General features: G+C 40.0%; 1 protein-coding gene across 4 annotated transcripts in view; it reads left to right on the top strand.

Annotated features, from left to right (window-relative positions):
• The window catches only part of pcdh9 (protocadherin 9), a 198,854-nt gene that overhangs the window by 87,395 nt on the left and 87,561 nt on the right, over window positions 1–23,898 (top strand). The window lies entirely within an intron of this gene.

The raw sequence follows: 23,898 nt of genomic DNA, 5'->3' as shown, positions 1-23,898 counted from the left end.
TGTTTTTGCATATTACATGATCCCTCCTGTTGTTTGGTTCAGTCAAACAACATTAGCATTAAAAGCATTTGTATGTTTATATGCCTGAAGGAGATTAATTATTAAAGTCCCCACATCATTCATTAAGAATTAAAAAAAAAAAATGAGAGAGAAAACAGAATAACAGACTATGTCTAGCAGTACACTGCGCCCCAGTGTATGCTATTTATTAGTATAAATAACCATTATTCTTGATGGGTTTGATTATCTTACTATGATAAAAAGGTGTTTTAGGGAAAACCTTTGGATCTTGAAGTATTTTGAGACATTGGAACAAAAGGATCAGTGGATATTAGACTGCTAAAGAAGCTTCTCAGTCAGGATGGTGTGTTTTATGGTCACTTGTAGCCAAAAAAACATTGAGTTGAAAGTGCTTATTATGAGGGTGGTGCGAGTCAAGACTTCACAATAAATACAGTTTAAGGCAAATGCTTTTCTGTGCCCCTTTGCATACCTGTGAAACAGCATAATGTCCCGAGAATGTCACACACACACACACACACACACACACACGCGTGCGTGCGCACACACACGCACACTGTCGGAATATACATATATATAAATATACTCTCGCAGAGTCTCTGCAAAGTCAATAAGACAATTAATGTGCCCTTTGAGACACACAAATGGGTAAGTGCAAATATGCTGACGCTCAATGTTTATATTCAGCGCTCCTCCAATCTAATTACAAGGTAAGAAGTCATTGGACTCGTCATAAAACTTTGCCTCCTATTTACAACAATAAAAACTGTCGTGAATTCAGGTTCAATACGGTCATTGAGAACTGTTTTTACAGCTGTAATTGTTTCAATGACACTGGAGATTCTATTAGAGACCAGAGAGAGTGCATTTATATTTAAATGGTGGCTTCTTGGTCAATTTGGTGCATAAGTATCACATAAGCTGTGGTTTAGTACAGAACGCGTAGATCATATGACCTATGGCGAGCGCCGCAGCGTGTCCTGTGTGCGATTGAGACTGGGACTTTAACGTGTTCTGGATTCCTTTGCTAACGGAAGGCTGTCCAGCGTCCTTGGACGCCCAGCAGAGGTTAGGTCCGCATCCCACCATCTCCCTCTCTGTCTCTCTCTTCTCCTCTTCTCTTTCTCTCTGCCTTACTCTCCAGTTCTGGTTATATCTTTCAAAGGCTTGCACTCACCGTGCAACCACGGCGAACGAGGGGGAAAAAAAAAAAAAAAAAAACTGCCGTCGCCTTTGTAGGTCGGGCGAATTACACGACGTGTCATGTTGGTCGTGTAGCAGGTAGCAGGGCCCATGGGAGATTTAGTGGCTTTAATTACATTTCTCTTGCTGGCCGTTGAGGAGAAAGGAATTAAATGGGACTGTTTTCTTAATCAGCTCTCGCTCGGTGGGTAACCACCCTAGCTTTCCAAATGAAAAAGTGCATTGAAGCGTGAACTCTTCGCTGCATCCAGTCATGCTTATGTGGTAAACAATAGTGTGTGGTCTGTGTGTGTGTGTGCAAGTGTGTGTACTTGTACGCGATGTGTTTTGAGTTTTGAGGATGGACATTTATTGTCATTTCCGTGCTCTCTTCAGTGGGCTTTACTTTATCTGCAGACTCGGATGGAAATATGTTTCTATTGATTGCTGTCCCTGGAAAGTGAACGGACGCTGGCGGTGCTGCCGAAATAGCCTCAGCATGAGGAACACGGACCTTTTGTGAGCGCAGGCAGATCTCATACTGAAGGGCCAGGCAGGACCAAGAACGGCTCCAGGAAATGCAACGCATGATTCATCCGATGTACAAAACTTATTACAGCAATACAATAGATAATTGTAATGGCGAGAGAGCCGTGGCAATAAAAGCTGCTCATTCCAGCCACTTCTTTCTATTTTCCCCCCCTTCTGCATTTTACTCAATATCTTGTGTGCAGTCACTGATCACCGGCTCACCCTCTGCATCTCAAGCTTTCTTCTGTGACTATTTTCTGATTTTGCACTATTTTTCCATTCGATTTCCCTATTTTTCAATCTCCACTTTCCATTTTACCTTTTCCTTGGCTTCAGCCTCCATTTTTACTCTGGATGCACTCTGAGATGGCCGAGCTGCAGCTGTGAATTTACTGCCCCATCAGGTGCTTCTAATGTATAAAGTAGAGCATATAATGGTTATTGAACAGGAGAGAGTTATGGTGCATGGTATTTATATCCTTGGCCCTTGAGTCCGATAACATGATATTGAGATTGAGCTGCCCGCCAAGCGCGGGGTTGATTCGAGGAATACAGGACACTCCATACACACAGTAAAGAGGAGAACAGGGAACGGGGATCCCATAAATGAAAAAGAGGGCTGGTGCAGCGTACGATAAGGAAGTCCGGAGGTAAAGCAAGGCATTAATCCTGATGTATTATGACATGGTAATATCAGAGGTCAAGAATGATGTGAAGGATGAAGTCGTGACCTTTAATCTGGAGCTGGTGTTAAGGTTGAATTTGATGAGGCCCGACCTTGTTCCCCGGTGTAAAAGAAAGAAGGCGAAGAAGCCAATAAAAGTTAACCCTCCTGCAGGACGGAGAGAATGCGAGGCATTCCTGCGTGTTTGTGTGTACATGTGTGTTTACAATGGCAGTGAAGAAGTGTTTGTAAACACAAGAGAGAAACCTGAGAGGCTCATGAGCCTGAGTGTGCTGCTGACACGAAGAGAAGGTGCCATAGTGTGGATCAATAACACCAAGTGTTGGCAAAGAAACACAAGCAGGGAGCTATAGAAATATCTACTATATACATATATATATATATATATATATATATATATATATATATATATATATATATATATATATATATATATATATATATATATATGTACACATTGTATGTATTTTTTTTTTTAGATTTTTTTTTTATATAGTGCTTCATGTCGAGTGGCAAGAATTTAAGGCAAGGTCAAACATTGTTTTCTGAAGAAGAAGCCAAAGATTAATGGTGATAACAAAGAGAAACACTGAGAACCAGTGACACTTTTGACTTTTCTGGCTTTCATTTTGAGGAATTAAAAAAAATAAACGATGATTTTAAAAAGCCACGCTCCCAGAATGAAGTGTCAGTGCTGTTTATCACTGGAGAGGGGAATACTTGCCTCACAGTATCTTCAGAAAAATAAATCCTTGTAGTCACTCTCTCAGAAGAAAAATGTGTCCACCGAGGATGCCTCGGTTTATTGATTATGCTGAAATAAATAATACAGCTATTATGTGAGCTTGTACCCAAACAGTGATGCAGAGTGATGGTATATGTGAGTCAGAAGTGGACCAAAAAGCAGGTAAATAGAAACCCTGCAGGCATCATTTTGATACAGTCTGTCTGAGGCTTTTCTATTATCTTCATGGAGCGTTTTTTTTTTTTTTTTTTTTTTTTTTTTTTTTGTATGCATGTAATGTGCGTGCGTGTGTGTGTGTGTTTCATCAGTATGAATGGAATCAGGATCACCCAGGCAGTGCCCAATTTCAATTATCCCATGGTCACTTATAGCATCTAGAAAATGAAAACTCCTCCATTTTCAAACTGATTTTCCAGTGTTTTGCGCACATCTTCCAGATTAGGCAACGTGGATCTGCTCTGCTTTGCTTTCATTTCATCCTCCGTGCAGCCGTCCACATGACCTCCAGTCCCGACTGTCTGTCTTTCATGAACTCTTGTGCCCGTTCAATCTTTTCTGCCAAGGAGGAGTACTTGACCAAGTCGTTGGCCTGCAATTACTTTTAAAATATGTTTTGAGGTGTTTTTTTTTTTTCTTTGCTTGTTTTTTTTAACACAGTTCTTCCCAACTGCCCGGCTGCACGGTGGTGAAGTGGGAAGCACTCTCAGTACACTGCAGGTGTCCAGGGCTAGGTTGGGCCAAAAGAGTGTTTCTCTGCGGAGTTTTCTTGTCCTTGCTGTGCAGGTGTAGGTTTTCTCCAGGTAATCCAGTTTCACCCCTCAGTCCAACAACATGCATTTAAGGCAAACTGACTCTAAACTGCTTTGTGAGTGTGAGTGTGTCTCTTGGACTTTTGATTGGTCTGGGGTTTATCCTGCTTTTGTCCGTATTCGACTGGGATCGGCTCCAGCACTTTGTGACCCCGAATTTAAAAAGGCAGTTTGAGGATGGATGGAGGAATGGACGGATGGCGTAGAAGATGAATAGATATGGACCCCCACCTCCACACACATACACACACACACACCCCACATTCCTGATGCTGAGATCACAGAGGAGGGGCTGGATGCTACCAGCCTGTTTCAGCTGGCCAATAATAACACGATAAACCATATTCATACAATTTCCAGAATACAGGGCAGACCTGGGAACCTGCCAATTGCTTTTATCTTTGAAGACTCCTGCTTTATTATGTTGGTGAGCGTGAGCATGTCCAAGAGCTTTTCGCTTCACTGCTTTGAACCACTTTCTTTTTTCTTTTTCATTTGATGGTTTTGTTTTGTTTTTTGTTTTTTTTTCTAATGTGGCACTAATATAATTTCAATTTGTGTTAAAACACAACATAAAACACATTATAGGTTCAGTCTGCAGTGGTTTGCTTTTGCAATAAAATGTAAGTGATTCTGGAAAGGAAATTATAAAACAGCTCAATTTTCTCATCCTGTTAAATAATTGCAAAGACTGACATCATTCTGCTAAAAATGCTAAAGTGTATTTCCTGCAGTTTAAGTGCTGGGCTGTCCTGCTGACTTTGTCATGTCCGACTCGTAAAAGGACCTTGGCGACATTAAAAAGACCATTTTTCAAAATTAACCATTTACTTTTCTTTCGCCCTCTCCTGTCTCAGTGGACTTAAAAAAAAAACTATGTAAATTGTTCTCAATGTGTAAAAATAAGATGAAACGATGTTTGGAAATACTGTGCAGTAAAACCGATACAAATCTGCACAACCCTGACTTTTCCTTCACAACAATATTCATGTCTGTGTTGCGGCATTGTCTGACGTTTTCATAGAAAAAGGTTCATCTGCCCTTGGACACTGACTACTATAACACGGTTCTGCATCTCCACTTGAAGCCCTTGTTAAAAGTTTAGCTGTTTTGCATAATAAGTTAAAGTTCTCCGCTTCCTCATAAATTCTGCCTCCACTTGTGCTCTGTCCCACTTGTTCCTCTGCTGTCCGAGCGAACACGTATCCCTGAGTTGGGAGCTGAAGAGCCGGGTCGACTGCAGAGGTCGTTTTCAAGATGTGCGTCAGCGGACAATTATCACCACTTTTGAATCAACAAACAACTTCAGCTTGTCAGCATCGGCTCCGATGCGCAGTCGAACCTGAATGTCATGCTTTTGCTTACCGGTGAGATATTTTCCGCTGCCGTCCTCCTCGCCCCCCCCAGAGAGCTGCGTACGTGACTGCTCGCCTGAGCTAAAGTGGGAGACGTCAGGCGATGGCGAGTTCAGCCCGGTTTGGCGTCAGATTTGCACTGAGATTTAAGGGCATATTCTGCGTGTTGTCACAACCTGCTGCGGAGCCTCAAGGAGACAAGCCTAACGTGGTTGCCATAAGCCCCCTTAGACGGGAATCAATACTCTGTTTTCCTTCACAATGCTGACCCAAATTACATAGAAAATCCATAGAGATGTAAAACAGAGGAAAACAAAAACAATGAAATGAGGGAATTGATTTCAGAGCATATATGGGTGGACGTATGATGGGACAAACACCATTATTGGCATCGATATATAAACAAGTTCAATCACTCTGAGGTCAGCTCAATGCATATAGACAGGAATAATTGTGATTTGTGACTGTTGTGCTGAATAGTGGAAAAACAGCAAAGTTGCGGCCAGAGCTAAAATGTGTTCCATTTGTGAAAACTTGGAAGATTTTTTCTTTTTTTTCAGAGCTGTTTCTTTTCTGCCCCGACCCCCAATCCCACCCCCCCACCAGTCATTTCATTTGATGTACCAGACAGAAAGTTAAAAGCACCTTTTTGTCTCTTTGTCCAGCCCCTGCTTCTGACCAAAGCGCAGAGAGTGTACAAGCAGGGCATGTTAACTAATGTGTTGGCGGACAGAAAACAGAGACAGTGACAATGTTATTTCTCAAAGGTGCCAGTAGGCCAGAGTAACAATATGACAAAGACCAACAGGAACAATAATTACTCGCTTTTCTGTATGCCACTCTGAGCTGGACCACATTAAATCGTGGACGGCCGTGCTCTGCTGTATATTAGACCTCTTCATTCCCATCATATGAATGTTTAGTATAACATGCTACATTGAGTTTGATGAGCGCCACAGAATTTTGCCAGAATCTGTTCCCTGGGGGGTTTACTGCTCCCACCACTGCAGGCTAATATTTCTAAACGTACCTGTCTAATAATACCCTGACAAGACTTGGCTGATTTAAGATTGAAGAAGGTCAAAATAGCAGCTCTTACACAGACGGGAGTTTGTTTACACAGATTGTTTATCTGCTAAATTACGTCCCTCATGAGAAAAAGCTACTTGTGTCTATTTTTATTCCACCACTTATCATCCTTTGTTAATAGCTGTAGCTGCAGTAAATAATGATTTTGCCTCAAGGTACTGTTTATTCAACCAGTCATGATACCTGAGCAGCAAAATAGGCCATTTGTTACTGTAATTTGAAATGACGCCGATGAACATCTCAGAGCCCGACTCATATTATTGTTTTCTGATTTGTAATTAGACGTTTAAAAATTGAATGTGAACACCAGTCACAGGAGTCAAATCTGCAATTTTTTTTTTAGGAATTGTCTTTGAAGTTGATTGGCAGTTGTTCTTTTTCCAGGATCTTTAGTTTACTATTATCCAAAACCACAACACAGCAGTGTAAATGCTGATCGTTTTGCAGTGTGTGGTAATTTAAATGACTGGTATGAAAACATTTTTTTAGTGTCATTTCTGATTTGGAATATTAACCTGGACAACTAAAATTGCGAGACAGTGTGTTTAACTTCTTGCTGTTCTTCGCAGATGAGTAAATGCCAGTGGAATGCCAGGGGGCCTAGGTTTTTCCAAGGAATCTCTGTGAATTAGCATTAGATCAGACTCTTAATTAATACGCTGTGACGGATAAGATTTACATCTCCTCCATCTGGGGAGAACTTCAGATAGAGACCACTCCTGTGCTACATGCTTTGGAGCCCATTTGTCTTGTTTTCCTTTGGTCGGCATCACAGAATCAATTAAATGGTCCGTCCAAATCATACAAAACCATCTTTTCCCTCAGGCTATCCTGTGACTTTTTGTGTAAAATGGAAGAAAAAAAATAAAACTGTTTCATGATTGTTTAAGCTTGAGGCTTAAGTTTCCGTTGTACTTTATTGAAGATGAAGCCTACATTTAAAAAAAAAAAAAAAAGGAAAAAAAAAAAAAAACCCAGCACCCATTTAAAGCAAAAAGTCACAAATGCCATAATGATCCGGTCTGCCTTTGAAGTCTGAAAATATCTATTAAGTCAGTAACAAACATGAAAAAAAAAAAGCAAAGAAATTCAGGGAAATAGCTTGGTGGTTTAGGCAGGCATGGCTCAAACCATTCTTGGCATGTTCTAAAAAATCAGACTTCTTCATGAGACACTTGAAACTCGTCTCGGATCGCTGACAGAATGAGGACCCGGTATAAATAATTAGCACCGTTTTCAACATGTTTGTCATTAGAAATGGAGGAAGCCTGGCATACAAGGCTGCGTATTAGTAGACATAAAGATGATTCCACTTGATATAATGGACTGAACTGGAGCAGACATGACAGCGCTTTAGACAGGGAGCCGGAATACCGAGGAAATTCAGTCTCTCCACAGCTGCGTGTCACTCTGGATCTTTGAGTGGCACTGGCACATTATCATGGTGTCAGGAAAGAAAATCCTTCCTCCCCCTTTCTCTCCCTCTAAAACTAGCACAGGTCCCTCGAGGCCATAAGGGAGATGGCTTCAAATTGATAATCACCAGTATTCATTATCGTGGTTCCTGGATTTACTCTTGAGTTCATTTCCTAATTACTTGATTATGTATCGAAAATTATTCATTAATGTTTTCCACTTGCAACAGTTTGCACAAGACATTAATTACTTTGAGTGTCTCTCGATAAGTAATGATTGGTTCCCTCTCTGATATACCCCCCGCTGCCGATGCCTTGTCACACGGAGGCACATTGTTATACATCAAGTGTCGAAGCATTTTCCATTATGTTGACGCAATAAATGAATTTGATAGGATGAAAAGGCGCCACATCAAAATCATTCTCAAATGTGACATTTCACAGCGGGCTGTTTTTAGGTTTTTGGCTGAGGAGCCTTTTCTTTCTTTTTCTTTTTGGAGAGTCAAGTCAGATTCTACTTTTTGTCACAAAAGTTCCCTTGAGGTTATTATCAAAGAGATTTTTATTCATTATGTGTCAAAAAAGTGAAGTTAGTAGATTAATATTTACTAATAGATTTTTTTAGACAAATGTCTTATCATTATTATTATTATTAATAATAATAATAATAATAATAATGATAATAGAACTTCCTTGTTCTCAACAAAGGGTTTATGTTCACTCCCTAAAAATCAGTAGTTATTTTTTCAGTCATGACTTTAATTTTCAACAAATATGGAAATTTAAGCTCAATTTGTTCTAATACAGGGAATGACTCACTTGAGCACAGCAAATTTGTTTATCTTCTCTACTTGTTCGTTTTAGTTTGGCTCAATATTTCCCCCTTGGTTATCCACGCTGCCCCTGCAGTGGCTTTGTGTTCCCTTGACTGAACTTAATGCTAAAGTTTTTGTTTTTGTTTTTCAGTTGGCTCACAGTTCATTACAGCTAATAAGAAAAAAAAAATTGTTTGTTTTCTCTGTTCTTTTTCCAGCTGTATTCTGATATTATTCAGCACCGTGATTCTGCTTGTCATGCATTTGTTCTTATGTCTATGAAATGAAACATATCTATTTATACAGGACCTTTTGGAGGTGTATTGTGATAATGCAGGATGCACAGATTTTCACTGGTAAAACAAAGACATAAGGTCAGCTGGAGCTACAAAAAAGGGGGAGAAAACTAATAGTGAGTGAATAAATGCTAAATGGACACAGGAATTGTGAATATTCAACTAAAATAAGGTTGAATTCTCAAAGGATTAATCAAAAGTGTTGTCCTGGAGGTGCAGACAGCTGAACACAGCGGTAATATGGTGATTTTACAAGCATTTGCACCAGTTCAGATCTATTATTATGAATGTTTGGAAGCACATTTTCATTCAGTATTTAATTAATTATTTCTATCCCATATTCCTCAGACAATTATTTGATTCAGCTGAAATGTTGGGATACTCTATGCCATTCTTCGAAGTTTTACTAATTCATGTTCTTTTTTACACAAACAGAACAGAAAAGAAATGAAAAGAAGTAAAAGTGTTTGAGCATATATTTTGGAACATTCAGGCACCAATGTGATCAATAGCCTGTTCCTGCCGTGAGCCATTCAAACAAAGCCCGTCTGTTTGTGGGGTTTGGACACCGGGAATGACAAAAAAAAAAAACAAAAAACAAGATAATCACAGGTTCACTGCTGGCCTATGGCTGAACTGTCCTCTCTTGAATTCCGTGGTGCCATCCAATTACAGCATCCTGGCTGCAGTACTGACACGAATTAACATCTAAAAATGTCCTACAGCATTCTGATCAATGTGGGTGGAAACACAACTGAAGACAGAGAGGAGAGAAACGAGACACACACAGAGATTTGGCTTGTTTACTCTAATGTCATATCCAGGGTGAGGATTTCCAACCAGGTTCGGTGATTGGAATGAAATCTGAATTCCGTCCACACTGAAATGTCAAATGATGAATGAATTATGACAATCAACTTAAAATGCTTCGTAGTCCTGTCTTCCAACATAAAACGTGTTTCGCCTTTGAGCAAATGCTAAATGCAAGTAGAGTTTTAGTATTAGGGAGTGAAAAGAATGAACACATTGAATACACATAATTTCATACATTGAAAAAAAAGCACACATAAACTCTTATAAAGGAAGTAATGTTCTGCTTTCTGTGCTCTTTATGAAAATAAATAAAAAAATCTCAAGAATGTATCAATAGTCCATTAGTCTTTTTGCTATTTTCAACTCTATAGGCTTTTCTTTTATCTTTTTCAGGGCAAAATCAGCAAAGCTGCACTGCCATTAGAACGCTCTTAGATTGATATTGAATTGCCTGACTTCCTCTTTAAGTGCTTTTCAAAGTATGGCAGCCATCCTTTGGGAGAACACAGATGGACTGTTTACCATCCCTGTGTCATTTCATATTTTCCTCATTTCACATGTTTAGTTTTAAATCCTCTCAGTTGGACATCTCTTCCCCCTTTCCCTTTTTTCATTATTTAAATATGATTCACCTCAGACATACGCCATGTGACATTTTCGGGCACCACTGACTAAGAAACACATCCAGGCTTCGCATGAAATGCTGACAGTTCTTTAAAAGCTTTTATTCGTCTGGAATAAAAAAAATGACACTGAGTGTGGACAACCTGCAGTATTTTTAGTTCTGATGATCAAAAATACACTCCAAAGTGTTTAAGGTGTTGATAACATAAAAATAACTTATGTGGTTTAATTAAGTCATTTTTGAATCAATGTCAAAAGACAGCAGGGACATTTACTAAATGGGCACAACTGTCGGAACACTGCCTGATATACAATAATTAATTGGAAATTTACTGTCTCACACAGTTGTTTGTTCGTGACGTGGAGCCTGAACAGTACAATGACATTAATTTGTTCATATACAGTCAAAGAAATAAATAACCAGCAGGATCAAATGTTTTTTGAAGCTTTGTTGAAGTATTACAACATAAATTGCGTTTTGCGTAACATTTTAAATGAAGCAGGTAAAGTTGTCTTTTTGTAATCAAAAAGTATGCATGTTGACGTCCAAGTGTGTTTGCATGCATGCATTTGTGCTTGGTGCTGCAATATTTATGCTTTGTATTTTTGTACAACCATGCCAAATTATGTGTGTGTTTGTGTGTGTGCGTGTGTTTGACTTTATTCCTCTCAGGGCATGAGAGGCCTTTAGTGTACTTACAGTACACTGATGCATTTTTGCATTGCTTCCACTTTTTTTTAGGTTTTAAAGAAATACAGAGAGACAGAGGGGGAAAGACAGGGAGTGAGGGTGGTGGGGGTGTGTAAATGTAGAGAGAAGCGTGGGTTTCCTGCATCTTGTGCTGATTTAAACAGGCAGAGAATGAAAGGTCTGCAGAAAAAAGTACTTGGGAAGGAGCATTATATACCATCAAAAATGTTGTGACTCACCGTTCACCTTTTTTTTGTTCAAGATGCATGCTTTTTATTTATATATATTTTTTTCTGTATTACTTCCTACTTATTTATTTTTCTGTACTTGTCAGCCGGTGTTCCTTCCCTCTCAGAAGTCAGGGAGCGATGACTGTAAACTTTCTTTGGACTCATTTGTAATTCAGAGCTCTTCACAGAGCCAAGACTATGTAGCCAGTGTCTCAACTTATCAGAAATTAGTCTCAGCAAGACGGTAAGAGGAGTAAATCGCCCTTTCGGACAGTGAGAGTGCTTTACACATGTTATTTCTGCACCATTTGTCCAATGTCTCAGATCTGCTCACTTCAGTTGCTTTTCTGATAATGGAGCAGTTTCGGAGTAACTTTTCTTTTTTCTTTTTGTTTATTTCAGTGAAAACAGTAGTTCCAGTAGGCGATTCAGAATTGTGACCATCTACATCTCTGCACTGTTTATCCAGGCTTCACTTTGACTGAGGCATTCCAGAGATTGTATTTAAACCAAGGGGCTGCTGTTGACGGGTTTGAGACTGGATATTTGTAAATGTGTTACACCTAGATTTCTGTAGAACTCTCTGACCTGGTACATTTCAAAGAAAAGAAAAGAAAAGAAAAGAAAAGAATATATACACACACACACACACACACATATATATACATATATATATATATATATATATATATATATATATATATATATACACACACACATATATGTGTGTGTGTATGTATGTATATGTATATATATATATATATATATATATATATATATATATATATATATATATATATATATATATATATATATATATATATATGTGTGTGTGTGTGTTTTGGCCTTCTAGCAAAAAAGAGGGAACTGCAATAATACAGATTTATTGACATAGACTCGGAATAAACTTGTGCAAGAAGGGGAGCTCTGTGTTTTTCACATCACAATATGTATTCATCAGGAGCAAATTCAGGTCAGCAGTCTGCTCTGTCACCTTGTATTTAGTCAGCTGAAACACTGGTGTTTGTGTGGCCTTGTACTGTAACCTACAGCATTAAGGTCTGCAGAGCTCCGACCTTCTTCACAGCAACTGGAGTGAAAGCAGGTTGAGATGTTCAGAAACTAAGAAAAAGAAGTTTGATCAACTCTGATTGAAGTGTTTTGGACATTCATGGAAAGATGCTAACTTTATTCAGGCTTACAGACTAAGGCGCTCAGCCTTCATGCATGTCAGGCAGTGTGTTGCATGTAGCATGATTGAGATTCGCCCACTTGCTTTTTGGCAGTCATTGACATGCACTGCGCCGCAGCAGTGAGAGAAATGTTGTTTTCTACAAGGCTCTTCATGCACCTGAGTCACTCGTGGAGCAGTTCCTTTATCAGAGCGGAGCAGCAGGATGGAAGAGCACATCTTGGGCTGATAGTGAGGCTGCCGCTACTGACTAATCCTGCTCACTGCCGGAGAAATAAAGAAATAAATAACCGAGGACTTGAGAAAAGGAGGTGGTGAAAATGTCTGTTGTATGGAGAGCAGTTCAAAGGCTTTCCGTCATATAGAGGAGATCACTACTCCTGATCTGTAGATAGAGAAGAATTGTAGAGGAGGCATATTGGATTGAAAAGACAGACGCGGGGAATGAGAGATGGTGGAAGGCCGTGTGTGATCACATCGTACATTTAAAAACATCCCATTGATTTTCACAAATCAAGTTTTGAAGATGGCACAGTAAGTATATTTAATATGAGAAGGCTTTGTGTGTATTAAAAGAAGTACACTCAATTGTAATCGTTTCGAACATTACCTGCTGGTGTTCCTTTTACGGTGTCTGAGTTTGAAATTTGTTATTGCATTTTTATACTCGAGACACACATTAGAGTGGGAGATGGAAGAAGGAGCAAGACTGCAAGGAGTTCGATCATTTTCTTTCTCTCTTTTGTTTGTGTAAATCACATTGCTCAGTCTTTCAAAGAGCGTTAGCAGACATTTTTGCAGTTTAGAATGACCAATATTGTTGGCTGGGCTTTCAAGATTTTGTCTTTACAAGATCAAGATGAAAAAATCAATGCGAATTTGAAGAAAATTGCACCAAATATCTTAAGTATAGGATGAAGACACAAGACAATGAGAACGAGAGATTGCGTTGCTGGAACACAATTAGCGCAACAAGCTCTTATTAACCACTTTAGTCTGACTTTGTGATATAAATATGATTTTCACTATCCATGTTTAACAGCAGATAGCAGTACATCTTCAAGGCGGTAAACCCTCAGAGTTCCAGTCAATGTCGCTACGTCGGCTGCAGTCAAAACAGACTTGATTCAAAGTCATTCAAATAGTTCACTGCTGCTGTTTTTAAAGTATAGATAAATGGATAGATAAATGGATAAATAAATCAAATTAAAAAAGGCAAGAATTGAATGAAGTCAAGAAAGAGGAATAGAATAAATCAGAAATTACTACTGAAGTTATGCAACAGCAGATTCCATAAAACGTAAAATGATGACTACATGTATGTATTCCTCTTGAATAATAAAGAAAGCACTTTATAGTGAGGGCTGTTATTTATCTTCCAAATGATGTTCGACACAGACAGAAAACGTGTTGAGACCGGAGCTTTGGGAAGCATTGTGCTTCTTTCGGTAGTGTCTTTTCTCCACATTGTGTGTTTTCAATACTAAATAGATAATGTGGAAGTCTAGAGGCCCGGAAGTACCCTTCCCTCAGCCTGCACAGAGTGCGCTGAATATGGGTGATGTTCTGCCCGGAGGCAAACTGTGGCAATAAAAAGCCTTTCAGGCGGACAGGTTGTCAGCACACGCTCAGTTACTGATGGTGCAATTGCTGCTCGTTCTGGATTCCTGAAGACTTTGATGGGCACATGATGGATGCACCCATTTAAAATCTCCTAAAAAGTCAGTTTTGTTAAAACTGCACGTTTCAAGACAATTCCATAGCTGTAAGTAGAGATGCATCTTTTAAGCTTGTTCCCTCTCTTTTTTGTGGCGGGATATATTTTTTTTATGTTTAAATACCACATAGCACATTTGACTTTGTTCACTCTGACAGAAACTGTTCAGAGTTGTCGTGCTGGATTCAGTCAGATCAAATTACTGGGAGCTATTTGCTTGAGGGAAGGGAGCATAAAGTGAAATATATGAACTGACTGGAAAATGAAAACACCTGAGCCTGTTACCTTGACCGGAACGAGACTATCTGCTGACCTTTCTTCCAGCTTAAGTTGGCTTATTTTAATTGAACCTGAGGCAAAGGTTCAAGTTGATCAAACAGAGAGATAGCAAAAAAAAAAATATCAGAATTGATTCAACCTTAGTCTGGCTTGACACCAGAAGTTGTATCAATATTTTGATACCTTGACTTATGTCACTATCCTTTATATTATGAGAATGTTTTTTTTTTTTTTTTTTGTTAAAGTCTTCTTTTAAAATGCTATCTGCAGCTAAAAATCTCCCCTCGCCTCCCCAGCTCGAACCGAAAGCCCCTGAAATGACATGTTGGATTAATACCGAGCTCAGCATTCTTTCCATGCAGATTGAAATAGAAGTCCAGCATCCTTCTCTGGACTTCAGAAAAGCTCAGTGAAAGACATGGTACATGCACCCATTCCCCCTTGCTATCCACTTCCTTTGAAAGGATGACAGCTACATCACAGTGAGTCAAAATTTTGAAGCCAATACTTGGCAGCACAGCGATATATATTTTTTTTCCCTCTGAGCGGCGGAAATCAGGGATCCTAGAGACATCACAGAATTCACTTTATTTCCCTTGCTGCCTGTGCTCCCTCTGTTGTTATCCTCTGAAGGCTCAGTATGACCCCCAAACACACCAGACACACTTTGTTGTTATTTTCAATATAAAATATCCATTCAGGGATTACTTGATGCTTCTCAGTGTTTATTCTCTTCCCCGCCTACACAGTTCTCACTAAATGCAAGACAAATTGAGCATTTTCGGTCCTGGCACTTCACTAGTAACATTTGTCAGCCTCATGCCCCATGTTAAAGCATGCAAAAGTTTACACGGCGTGTGCACATGACTGTTGTTTTCTTCGGGGCATGTTTTCGAGAAAGCGAGATCTAAAAAGAATAAGCAGTCAGAGGGAAAGTGATGAAGACAAAATGCAATGAGGGACAGAAAAGGAAAGACTTGAAATGGAAGAGGAGCCGGTCTTGGCTGCCCCGCTGGTCTATGAGATGCAGCTACATGTTTCTATGTTGTGTTATGCATCATTGATCTCCTCCTGCAGAATCACCCACTAAGCTCTGGCCATGCTCACCATCTTCCCACATTTCTCACTGGCTCATCCGATGGCATTCGTCCCTTTTTTTTTTTTTCTGCCTTCCCCCGAAAGCCTCTCCAGCAAAACCCAACCCCAAAGTATCCTTTTTACGCTGCACACACATACACTCTCACCCACTGAGCGCCATTTGCATAATCTCCACATAAAATTGATATTTTAACACAACCACATCAAATATGATAGTGATGAATGGGTGGAATCATCTGACACTATTCATAACAGTGCTGGAGAAAAAAAAAAAAAAAAATCTCTCCCATGGTGCGTTTGGTGGCACCTCTGTGAACCAGCGTTGCTGTTTGTAATCAGACAGAATGCTTTACAGGACACTACCAAGGGTAAGGCCAGGGTTCTCAGAGGTGAGCACGGCTCCAGTGTACCCATTTATCACCACCGCAGTGGGGATGGAGGGGACACGCTGTGAATGCAGAGTGGTATTATGGGATGTTGGTCTCTTGATGTTGCCACTGATAAACATTATGCTTGGGGGCAAGTGTGTCTTCCGCCATTATTTAGAGGACTTTGAATTGGAATTCCTTCCCTGTAGGCTTCCTGGGATTACTTAGTAAACGGGATGTTTACAAACAGGGATTCATGTTTGCATGGGACAGATGAATGGTGTTTTGACTATTGTTCCATTTTTATTTTTAGGATTCCACTGTACAAGTATTACTGTTTGGACTCGAAAGCAGCAAGAGGGATTTAACTACTCAGAAACTGTAACAGAGCAAAACCTCTTCCCATAATACAAACAGTCGTTTATTATACTGTATATCTTAACCATTTATGTGCACTTTTTTTTTGAGATGATGAAGATTATGAAGCCCAATGTGTACGGGGTGAGCAGCACTGGGGACAGTATAGCTGCTGACCACGATATATCATTCCACACCACATATATGAATTAAAAAAAAAAAAAAAAAAAATTGAATTGAATTGAATTGAACTGAATTGAAAGTCTTTTATTTGTCCCGCAGGGGGAAATTGCAGGGTTACAGCAGCAAAAACGTTGTGCCACTATTTTAAAGCAAAGTTTAATCATCCTTTTTGTGTTTTGGGCCGATTTGTTGTGATTTTTAGAAGTTTAAAGCTGAAATCAGACATTATTAATAACACATGAGTCCTCAATGTATAGCACAGCATTTCTATGTATTGCGAATTTAGTGGTTGTCAAAATACTGCTGTTAGTATTGAAGAAATATAATAAGCGGATAAGTTACTAAATGTGCTTGATAGATGGATAAAGGGCTAAAGCCAATGCATTAGGTAGTCTGTTTTTACATCAAAAATCATGCTTTTTTATGCATGATCCACTGAAAAATGCTTTATTCACTTATTTATAATTTATTCTACCCATTTGTTATCGTCCATTTTTATCTGCCAAATAAAAAGACAAATCACATCAGAAAAATCCCCTGTGATGTGTGGTTTTAAAGAATAGCCATATAATTTCAAATCCCCTCCCTATTCGGTTTTCTTGCAAGCTTTTTCCACACACTTTCCGCTCAGATAAGAGTCGGTGTCTCATCATTTCAGCATTTTGTTTGTTGCTGACAAAAATAGATGCATTAAAAAAAAATAGAATTATTACAGAAAGATGAGGCCAAAACAAAGACGTGCAAACTGTTCACATGTGCGCCACTGCAGATAACGAGTTTAAAAGAGCATCTGTTGCCTTGCTCTGAAGATGGAGAGGGTACTGCAGTGAATGAGAGCTGTTATGGCAAATGTGTCCCCCTTCAGAGAATAAAATCCACAGTCTGTTATCTGCTAATGCCCCACAAATCTCTGAGCTTTGACAGTCAAAAATCATTTTTAAAACCCCCCCCAAATACGGCAGATGTAGTGTCTAAAATTGAGAGAGTCCTACATCAATATGTGGACAGAGGCTTCTCCAGCTGCATCGAGACAACGTTTTGAACTTGTGTCAAAATAAAAGTTGAAATTCATCTTTCGGGTTGAAACGGTAATTAATGTTGTCTGCTGGAGCTGATTGGAGACCTGTCAGCGCTGCTGTGTCACTGTGTGTTACTTATATCACAAAGGCACATCTGACTGGCTTGTAAACACCTCATTTCAAAGTCCCACTGGTGTGTTGAGTTGTACGGCAAACCAGAGACAATATATATCCTTCACATTTTGACAAAGTCTGTTTCAAAAAAAGGTTTGAAAAAAAGAGGGAGGGCAGTTTCATGACGATATCTTACAGAATGACGTGCTTTCATCCCGGCCACATCCTCCCTTGGTATGTCACTTTATCTATCCAAGCTTTCTTTTGCCCTCCTTTTTGCTTTTGGCAGGAAAAGACAGGATACATGAAACATTCTCCCCATTTTTTTTTCCCCCTCTTCTTAGCTTGACAAGTCTTGTGAAGACAAGTCAGGGAGAGGAGGTGTGCCATTTTTCTCCAACCGCCAACCAACAAAATATAACAGGTTCTCTGCACTGGAGAGATCACCTTTCCCTCAAAGGCCCAAAAAGCAGCAGCACCTTCTTTGAGACTCCCGAAATGAAAGTTGTGCGGGGACATCAAGAGCCTGCTGTGTACTGTACCGCATACTCAAGCTGCTCGCTCGCAGTCAGCATCTTACTTTTCTTGTCTAATGTAAGAAATTCCCTCGTTCCCCTTTTCTTTTTGAGGCCTATTCAATTTTCTTCTGGGAGTGTGAGTGAAATTTTATTGTAATTTAGCCTTTTCTTTTCATAAAGAGATTTTGATGACATCAAGCAGCTGCTTTCTACTCGCTTAAAACCTCCTGCTCACACCTCCCAGTAATAGGCCTGTCTCAGACACAAAAGGCTGAACTTGACATCTACCTTGCGATGTCAGTGGTTGTTGGCAGGTTGATGGACAGCCAAGAATGGCAGACTTGCCCCCTCTCTGGCTAATTAGCTCACAGAAGGAAATGAATGTAATTTTACTAAGGCTAGCGCTTATCAAAAAAAAAAAAAAAAATCCAATCTCCCTACAGACATGATGATAGACATGCCTTTTTACACCAAGCCCACCTTCCAGGGAGAGCCATTACCAGGAACTTCTGTCGTTTGAATGAGCGCAGTAAACACAGAGGATGTTAAAAGGTCAATTTGATTGAGCAAAAATATGTTTTAGATTAGAATGGAATTCTGGACTCTTGAAAAAAAATAATTCTTTTACCAAAGTTCAAACTTGGAAAACCAAGATGAAAGTATGCAACATGACCAGTGAAAAGAATAAAAGGGCAAAAAAAAAAAAAAAAAAAAAAAAAATTTGGTTTCATGGGACCCAACATTCATCAGCTCGGCTTCCCACAGAAGTGGAAGCCAGGCGACCCTGAAAAGGCTGCCAGCGTAGCACAGGGCAAAGCAAAGAGTCTGTTTTGTAATGGATGGAAGATTTTTTTTTCTTTTATATATTCAGTACACATAAACACATCAGAGCACACCTCGCTTGGGGGAGGCGACAGGGGCCGCAGAGAGAGTGTGTAGTGGCATAGAATTACCATGAATAATTAAAAGACTGGTGTGAGCATTCTGGTAGCTCTTTGATTGACTCTGAAAGCCCCAGGAAGAAATTGGCAGATGAGAGCAAACTGCAAAATGGCCAGCTCTCTGCTCTCAGCTCCCTGCCTAAGATTTGCTCGGCTAAAACCTTGAATCAGCAGTGTGCTAGAAGGCCCTTTTTGTGCCTGCCTACCCCAGAGTGAGATCCAAATTCTGCTAATCAAAAAAGAAAAACTGGGAGAAATAAAGCAAATGAGCGAAAGTTGAAAAGCGGACGTGCTATGCTTTTTTTTTTTTTTTTTTTTTTTGTTGGTCATTTCTTGCAGTGTAGCGTCAAACTCATAGCATGCGCTCCTATAACAAAATTACAAAAGAACAAAAATGGCTGACATATGTCGCTGCTGGTGAGCGTGGCCCATGGGGTGTCATTGGCAAATTTGCTGATTGCACAAGAAGGAGAGGTCAACAGGGACTGGGGCTTGGCAGCAGCCCCTCACCTTCCCAGAGTGTCCGGATGTGGGCGGCATCCCATTACTCATCCATATCGTTTTGCCTAGCCAGCACCAATGTCCTTAGATATGTGACATGAAGGCCATTCAGCTAAATGAAACCTACAAGTGACATCTTCCCTTTGATTCCATTGTGCTCAGTTTATCGTTGTCAAAAACAATCTGTTGTGTTTGAGTTCATCCAATCTGCTTTTCAACATCAGACAATCATTGTGATCATCTTTAGAACATATTCATTGCTCAGAATCAAAATTTTACATCTGTGTGTTTTCTGTATTTATGACCTGAGTATAATGTGGATTCTTGATTAGAGACATGGACTAATTTGTCAAGTTGTCTTTTTCCAGCATGGAACAAACATAATTTAAATGTCCTGATGTATCCATCTTTAGACTTCTATTATCAGAATTTTAGGTTTTGTGATGGTCTAATGTTTTTACATGATCCAGATAATGGTCTGTAATCAGTGACTGTCATGTGATTAAGTGAATTTCCTGTAAACAAACCGTAATTGCTCAGGAAGCTCTTCAATAAAAGTTGCACACAATAAGCTCAAGTAGCAATTGCTTCTAAATATAGCACGTCAAACACGTCACGCAACACAAAGGCTCCATTCACCGACAATTACAGCGAATGGAATGTCAGATGACTGCTGAAAAACTTTACTGTCTGACCTGAATTTTGCCATTTGATGCCCCTTTCTGCAATGTGAAAATAACTGGTAACTAGGGAAGATTCATCTAAGAAAGCCAGTACAAAGAAACACATTACAGACCCGTCAAATCTGTTTCTTGACACCTTAAGCAGACTTTCTCACGGCAATGTGATCCTTGTTCGTACAGTTTAGTGTGTTGTGAAGGTTGCATTTTAATTGGACTCGCAGAAACACTCTGTGTTTTGTTTGGCTATTTTGTAGGAGAGAGCCCAAGATCAGCAATTTGCTTTTGCCTCAATTTGCTGTGTCTCGCTTTTGTTTAGAAGAAGCCTTGTGGATTTTTGTGCATCACTGTGCACAAATCTGTAATCCAGGCTTCATTATATTGCAGGGTCTGTGCTGTCAATAAAAGCAGGTTATGTGACGTCACTATCGTTTAGCTAACTTTGTCCTGAGGCAGGACTTTTCAGGCCCCGAGAGTATTTTCTGAAGAGCGATCAAAATTCTGCTGTCTTATTATTATTACAAAATGCATTAATAAACACCAGTCCATCACACTATGTTAAACACACTTTATTGTCAGTATGAGGAATTGTCTTATGCATGCAAAAATCAAAAGCCTCAACTTCACTTTTGTGTTATTTAAATTATTGTCTGCAAGACGAGGATCAGCAAACACAGTAAGATTTTTGTGAATGCTTCATGCACTGAGTCTGTACTATTTATCTGTCAAACCAGGGACTGTACAAACTGTACGTATTCAGCAAAAGGTTCCTCTGAACTAGATGGATGTTTACTCATGAAGGATGCCTTTGCTCAGTGGGGAGTGGAAATGCACTTAAACCATGCTGGCTACTCCCAGTGAAAACAGAATATTTTGTGTACGTGCTGGCCGTTTTTTCAGTTGTATAATGATGTTCTGATGAGGACATCCTTTGAGTCTCGGTTGGATTTAGAGGCCTTTAATGATAAATTTCCCTTTTCTCACACGTGGCAAGGTTTTCTTAAATGGTTTAAAAGCTTGCATTTGGTAATAATTGGCGATAACTGGCTCCACATCCCCTGATCTCCTGTAGAAGATGGATGGATGGAAAGTACAACCACAAAGCGGCTACTTTGTGGTTGTACTTTTGTGGAGCCAATTCAATAGTGTGAGAGAGTGACACCAAAATTTTCAGTTGAAAATCAGAGTGGAAGATCCGCGAGAGAATCCGACCATTCCTTAATCCTCATCGTAGTTTGACTGAAATTTGAATAAGAGCTGGAATTTGATCTGGCTGAAATATGAACAGTGGGGCACAAAATCGAAGTGAGGCTTATAATGTTGGGAAAATATTGTTTGAAAAATCACCCTTTGCTTATCAAAACATCAAAGTGTTCAATCTCAGTCCACTGTTTCGATTTATTGTCAGCAAAACACCTGGCGTCAATGTGTTTTACTCCTGCTGTAAATGTAAAGGCAGGTCATTAGTTCTTCAATCCACAAAGGTCAACATCGCCTTCGATATTGGAACGCCGACGGAAAACAAACACATAACAGAAACAGCAGGATAAAGTAAATATTGCAAACATCTTAGCTAGCCAATTTTATTCATAGAAAGATGTGATATAGAGAATGTGGGGTTGTTCAGCCATCACATTTTGGATAGAATTTCATATCTCTGCTGCTTTCTACTGAGGTGTGAAAGGTTTGACAGAATGATAGAACAATAAAGACAGGTAGGCCGATACAATGGTAGAGGTGTGAAAAATCGTTATATGTCGATGTCAGTCATATGTAATTTTTCAGCCTGTAGTATCTGATTGCGAGCGTTGACGCTGCAGAAGGCCCGCAATTTTCAACTCCCTTCCATATTAACCACGGCCACACGCGGGAAAAAAACCCTCTGGTGAAATATACCTTGAGAGTAGGGTTGGGAGAGAATGGAAAGTGTGCATGGAGAGAGTGAAGGAGACAGAAAGAAACAGAGGGGGAAAGAGTGATGGGAGAAGAAAGAGAAGAAAGAGAGAGGGAGCACTGTAGGTAGGCAGTGAAAGTAATGGTGCTGTTTATGGATTGGGGCTATTTTGTACATCAAAGTACACAGAAAAGGAGAGAGAGGGAGAGAAAGAGAGGCAGAGAAAGAGACGGAGGAAGGGAGAGGGAGGGGAAAGTCTGCTGCAGGCCATTTGATTGTCATTGTTTCTCCTAGGTCATGTGGGAGTGCATGCGCCTTGTTTTTATTCTTTTTGTTTTCCCTCCTCTGTTCTTTTTTCCCCAGTAATATCAAGCAACACTGTTAAAAATGCCATTGACATAAGACTATAACAAGCGCAGCTAGCTTTCCCTTTGTTGTTTCCATGGATCAAAAACTCCAGATTGCTCCGTGTCCTGCCTCTCTCTATGTCTCTCTAATATGCTGTGTGCGACCTACCCTTCTAAGCCTTTCATAATCATTTTAAAGTAGTCAGTCTTAATCGCTTCATCCCTCTCCTTAATCTCATCATACCTATTCTTTAATCTCCTCAGAGAAATACTCTGTCTACATACACAGATATTCTTAACGTAATCATTATGGATATACGGTCTAAATGAGCATGTTTCATTTTTCTTTTAGGCCCATGACTTGATTTCATTATTGCTCACTAATCTGCCTAACCGTCAAACATCTGCGCTGCTGCCCACCAAAACGTCTTCAAACTCACAAATGTCCAACTGATGTCTCGAAATGCATGGGATATGCAGATGATGGTCCATTTCACAGGAAAAAAAAGAGGCTCATTCCATCTTTTTTTAGAAGTGCTACTTTCTAAGGCAAGGGACGAGATTAGGAAGCCAATGGGAAGCTAACAGAGAGGGTCCGTCATGCTTAGACGTGCATTTACACCCATGTTAATCACAGAGTCGCAAAATGGAGCCTCTTCCTTTTTCTTGACACTCTGCGGAGTGTCCTTCAGGTCTCCTTCCAGCGTCATGTGTGAGAGCTTGTCCAAAGAGATTTGACAAGGGCCCAGCAAGGAGAGGGAAATAAAACCCAGAGAGATGAGGCAAACATATTAATCTTGTTAAGTTAAACGCCGACCCCCACCTTCTCGTCTCCGTGCTCCTCTGCTCTACTCCTCTCCGTTCCCCACCCAGATAATGTGCAGTGCTCACAGTGAAAAATCAGCTAATTTCAGACCACGACTCAGTCTGGCTTACAGAGGCTCTTAGGGTGGTGCTGAGCTCTGTGCAACTCCTCCATTAGTCGCCGCCCCCCCCCACCACCACTGCCTCTGTTGCTGTTTCTGTGTCTCTCTGGGTCTCTCTGTAACACACTCATTCAATCTTCAGTCTCCCCCCCCTCTCTCTCTCTCTCTCTTCACACACAGACACACACTTACAGGAAAACATGCACACATTTATCTCGGCCATTCATCCTCTGTCCACCCGTGACCTTGAGATGTATGATGGATGTTGGTCTCTGATGTAAGTGAGTTTCAAGTTTTAGATTGACAGGGATGGGACATATTGATTATGTTACTGAAAGAAAGAGCCGAGGAGCGGGGTGAAAGACAAACACACAATCACACAAATTACTGAAGGGAAAAAAGAGGGAAAAGACACGCTTGTAGGGAGTGTGTAGAGTTGATGGACAATGTTTCCCCCTTGTGG

Source organism: Salarias fasciatus, chromosome 1 (genome assembly GCF_902148845.1).
Source record: "Salarias fasciatus chromosome 1, fSalaFa1.1, whole genome shotgun sequence".
NCBI classification, from domain to species: Eukaryota; Metazoa; Chordata; class Actinopteri; order Blenniiformes; family Blenniidae; genus Salarias; species Salarias fasciatus.
Note: the sequence above shows the minus strand (reverse complement) of the source record. Positions and strands in the feature narration are given on the sequence as shown.